Here is a 5,447-nt window from a genome sequence, read left to right on the forward strand (position 1 = left end):
AAGAGAAGGAGAGAGCAGTATATCTTGTGAATAGGGCATTTATCTGGTGTTATAGCATCAACATCACTGATCTGAGATGAGCCCTGGGAGAAATGTAGAAATGAATAGAAATCATTCAGTGGTTCCATTAAAAGCCAAGAGTATCACCCAACACGCACGCACACGCACACGCACATGTGTGCAATCAAACATATACAGACACACACAACAGGGTCTATTAAAGTAGAACAGGAAAAGGCACACTCTTTACAGGGCATTAGTTGTGGCAGGGCTATGGAGGTGAGAAGAATATAAATATACATATTACACAGTATATCTTCCTCTGGGCCTCTGAAACCCCACCCTGGGAGATAAGGATGTTTACATAGTCCCTGACACAAAGCAGGAAGTACATTAGGCTGAGGTGGACCCAGTGTCCCAGTGTCTTTAAAACACTTCTATTATCCTGGATAAAGCCTTATGGTGTGTCTGAGTGTTACCCTCCATAGCATGTTGCCTGGTAGAGAATACGGCCTGGTCACAGCAAAGAGCTAACACACACATACAGAAAATAATGCTTCTAAATAGTACCAGATAGGTGTTATTTGGCTTGTAACCATAGCGGAACCCTTTTTGGGGCTATATAGAACCCTTTTTTGAAGGTTCAATAAATAATCATGCTCATAAGGTTCTAAATGGAACCAGTATAGAACTATAAAGAACCTGCTCTTAAGGTTCTATAAAGAACCATTAAAAAAGGTTCTATATAGCACCAAAAAAGGGTTTGTCACACCTTGATCTGTTTTATCTTTCTTTGTGATTGTCTCCACCCCCCTCCAGGTGTCGCCCATCTTCCCCATTATCCCCTGTGTATTTATACCTGTGTTTTCGGTTTGTCTGTTTCCAGATCATTTTGCTTTGTCAAGTCTACCAGCGTTTTCCCCTCTGCTCCTGTCTTTTGATTGTTCTTGTTTCCTAGTTTTCCTGGTGTTGACCACTCTGCCTGCCCTGACCCTGAGCCTGCCTGCCGTCCTGTACCTTTGCCCCACCTATCTGGATTACTGACCTCTGACTGCCCTGGACCTGCATTTTGCCTGCTTCTGTTCGATTAATAAACTATTGTTACTTCGACGTTGTCTGCATCTGGGTTTTTACCTGACACCAGCAGACTCAGACCATCTCTGCAATGCCATCTCCTCCCAAGGAGCTACCATCAGGAGGCATGAGGATTTGCTTCGTGGCCTTTTTGGAAGGGGTCCACACCTTGGCCGAATGCCATGACCGGGCGTTGGACATCTTACTGGAGCAATTCCGCAGGTTGGCTGGGAGGCAGCCTAGTACGACGGTAACCTCACAGCCTCTCAGTAACTCGGATGTTAGCAGCCCCGCATCACCGGTCACTCCGCCTTCCTGGGAGCCCCGCTTAATTCCCCTGGAACGTTTCAATTGAGAACCTGTCGGTTGTTTCTAGCTCAGTGTGCCCTCATCTTCGAGCTTCAGCCCTCCTCCTTCCCCCGTAACTTATCACGCTGATGTCTGGGAGGGTGCTCGCCTGGGCTACAGCTGTATGGGAGCAACAGCCGGCCATTTGGGTCAGTCTGGAGGAGTTTGTGGGAGAGATAAAGAAGGTATTTGATGCCCCAGTCTCTGGGAAAAAGGCTGCCCGGAAGCTACTCCAGCTTCGGCAGGACTCCCACAGTGTGGCAGAATATGCGGTGGAATTCCGTACGTTGGCAGCTGAGAGCCTGGAACCAGGAAGCGATGTTCGACATGTTCCTACATGGAGTCTCGGAGGAGATCAAGAACGAGCTTGCAGCCTGAGAATTACCGATGGATCTCGATTCCCTCATCGCCTTGACCATCAGCATTGATGGGCGACTATGGCAACGACGGGGGGAGAGGAGATTCGATTTTGCTCGCCCGTTCAAGGATTCCACCTTTCCTCCGAGGCATCCCGGAATTCCAGACGGCCCCGTTAACGAGACAACCCGACGCTACCCAAGGTTCCCAGAGAGTTGCCAAAGATGCCTGAGTCACCGTTTCCCAAGCCTATGCAATTAGGCAGAGCTGGGTTGTCTACTGCAGAATGGCTATGTAGGCTCAACAATAACAGTTGCCTGTATTGCGGGACTCGTGGTAATTTTGTGTCCGCTTGTCTGTTAAAAGACCAGGATCATCAGTAGGAGCGAGTACTCTGGTGGGTCATATGGAGAACTGTTCTCTGGATCCTTATTGACTCTGGGGCCGATGAGAGCTTTTTGGACTCTACCCTGGCTTCTGAGCTGGGCATCCCCACTCCATTCCCATAGACATTAGAGCGCTGGACGGGCGCTCTATAGGCCGGATCACCCACAACACCACTCCCATCAACCTACATGTGTCAGGGAACCACATAAAGGATGTCCAGTTCCTGCTCATTAAGTCTCCTCAGAATCCTGTGGTATTGGGATTCTCCTGGCTCCAGAGACACAATCCCCTCATGAACTGGTCTACTGGTGCCATCGTGGGCTGGAGCCCATTCTGCCATGCCCATTGCCTGAAGTCAGCACAACCTGCCCAGGGATGTCTTCCTGGGGCCTCTTAAAGTTGCCCCGGACCTCTCCGTCATTCTCGCGGAGTACCAGGGAGGTGCCTCCCAGCCAACCTGCAGAACTGCTCCAGCAAGATGTCCAACACCCGGTCATGGCATTCGGCCAAGGTGTGGACCCCCTCCATAAGGCCACAAAGCAAATGCTCATGTCTCCTGATGGTAGGGAGGTGTTCAACAAGGCCAGGCCACTTCGCTTCCGCCGCACTGACCATATGACTGCGGGATTGACCTTCTCCCCAGCACTACTCCGCCCCGGGCACGACTGTACACTCTGTCAGGGCCAGAGACCAAGGCGATGTAGAACTACATTGGGTCCTCCCTAATTGCAGGATTCATCCACTCATCTTCCTCTCCTGCCAGCACAAGGTTCTTCTTTGTGGAGAAGGACAAGACCCTGTGCACGTGCATCAACTACCGGAGTCTCAATGACATAAAGGTGAAGAAACGCTACCTGCTACCCCCCGTGTCCTTGACCTTCGAGTCGCTCCAGGGGGCCACTGTGTTTTCCAAGCTATATCTATGGAATGCCTGTCACCTGGAGCGGAATACGGGAGGGGGATGCGTGGAGACCGCCTTCAACATGGCCAGCAGTCACTACAATTATCTGGCCATGCCGTTTGGCCTTACCAATGCCCCTGCTGTGTTCCAGGCATGTTGATCCGGTTGGTCTTTGTCTACCTCAATGACATCCTCGTCTTCTCCCTCTCCACCCAACATGTGCTCAGGTTCTCCCTAGGTTCAACATGTTCTCCAACGCCTCCTGGAGAACCAGCTGTTTGTAAAAGCAGAGCAGTGCGAGTTCTATCGCTCCACCATCCCTTTTCTGGGTTACATCATCACTGCAGGGAGTGTACAAATAGATCCCGGGAAGGTGAGAGCGGGAGTGAATTGACCCCGGTCTACTTCCAGGGTACAGCTGCAACGTTTCCTGTGGTTCGTCAACTTCAAACTTTAAACATCGCTTCACCACAGCTCCTATCTTGGTTCCTCCTGACCCATCCCGTCAGTTCGTGGCGGAGGCCGATGGAAAATAACTATGATGTGGAGAATCGTGAGCTTCTCGCGGTGAAGATGGTGTTGGAGCAATGGCGGCACTGGCTGGAGGGGGTGGAACATCCGTTCATTGTGTGGACTGACCACAAGAACCTGGAGTATCTCTGCACCGCCAAGTGCCTCAATTCTAGGCAAGCTAGATTGGCCCTGCTGTTCACATGGCTCAACTTCTCCCTCTCGTACCGGCTGGGATCCAATAATGTCAAGCCGGATGCGCTGTCACGCCGCTATTGCCCCAAGACTACTACCTCGGGACCCGAGACCTTCCTTCCCACTTCGTGCCTGGCGACAGCACTTAGCTGGGGAATAGGGACGCAGGTCCGTGAGGTGCAGTGTTCCCAGCCTAACTCCGGGGGGGGGGAGGGACTTTGTCATGGGTCTGCCCCGTCTGATGGCAACACAGCCCCCGCTCTTCCATGAGCAGGAAGAAGAGGTTGGCATACCTTCTGCCCAGATGTTTGTCCGCTGCTGTCGTCATACCTGGAGCAGAGCCCGGTTGGCCCTCCTAAAGACCACCTCCAGGTATTGATGACAAGCAGATCGCCACCGGATCCCCGGCTCCCCGGTATTGGCTGTGGCAGAAGGTATGGCTGTCCACCATGGATCTGCCCCTCCGGGTGGAATCCCAAAAACTCTACCCCTGGTTTATCGGCCCGTTTCCCATCTCCAAAGTCATCAGCCCCTCTGCTTCTGTTGCCCCGTACCCTTCATATACATCCTGCCTTTCATGTGTCCAGAGTTAAACCCATGTCTCACAGCTCTTTGTCTCATGTTTCCTCTGCTCCTGTCTCTCGATTGTTCCTGTTTCCTAGTTTTCCCGGTGTTGACCACTCTGCCTGCCCTGACCCTGAGCCTGCCTGCCACCCTGTACCTTTGCCTCACCTATCTGGATTACTGACCTCTGCCTGCCCTTGACCTGCCTTTTGCCTGCCCCTGTTGGATTAATAAACTGTTGTTACTTCAATGTTGTCTGCATCTGGTCTTACCTGAAACGTGATAACCTATATGTTTACGACCCTTTTTTGGGGTAAGTAGGACATTTTTTAAGATTCAACAAAGAACCTTCTCAATCTGAAAGGTTCTTTGTAGATCCTTTTGAAGAACCGTACAGTGTGTTTATTCTGGTCAGCCATATTATATTCCAAAGGTGTTATTACTGTGTTAATTGACAAGTTGAATGAAGTGAGCTACCTCTGGATCAGCTGGGGGGCCCTGAGGAGAGAATCGAGAACCACTGACTGATTTAGTCAACCGTCCTCAATAGACACAAGACACTGTCACTAGCCATAGTCATATAACACGTGATAGCATAACACACCACATGAGATGAACTGGAATGACACTCTCACTAACAAAAAGAGCTGTGACCAAACCATGCCCCAAAAAATATTCAAATGAGCCACTTCCCCTACATTTGAATTATCACTAAAAGAGAAAAGAACCCTTTTGTGAACTGTAAAGAACCATTGAAGAGCTTAAAGGGTGATTTGAGTCATTATAGTTCCACATAGAACCATCACCCTTCCTAATATAACCAACTTTTTTTGGGATGTGTAGAGTACACACACAGACACACACACACTACACTCTCTCCAGATCAGTCTAGGGTTACAGCGGAGGGCAGTCTGGATTGCGCTGTGTTTAAGACCAGTTAAACTTAATGACCTCCTTCATCCTCCTAGCCTATTAAATAAACTACAACATTAGTCCGCCAAATGAAGTTTGGCCTTTTACGTTTGCCCTCGGGGATGTGGCGGTTTTATCAGGAAGTGATAAAAGGTAGATCATCTCACGCCCACTCGAGGAGAAGATGGGTTGGTTTTAA

The sequence above is a fragment of the Oncorhynchus masou genome, chromosome 10, assembly GCF_036934945.1.
Source record: "Oncorhynchus masou masou isolate Uvic2021 chromosome 10, UVic_Omas_1.1, whole genome shotgun sequence".
In the NCBI taxonomy this organism is placed as follows: Eukaryota; Metazoa; Chordata; class Actinopteri; order Salmoniformes; family Salmonidae; genus Oncorhynchus; species Oncorhynchus masou.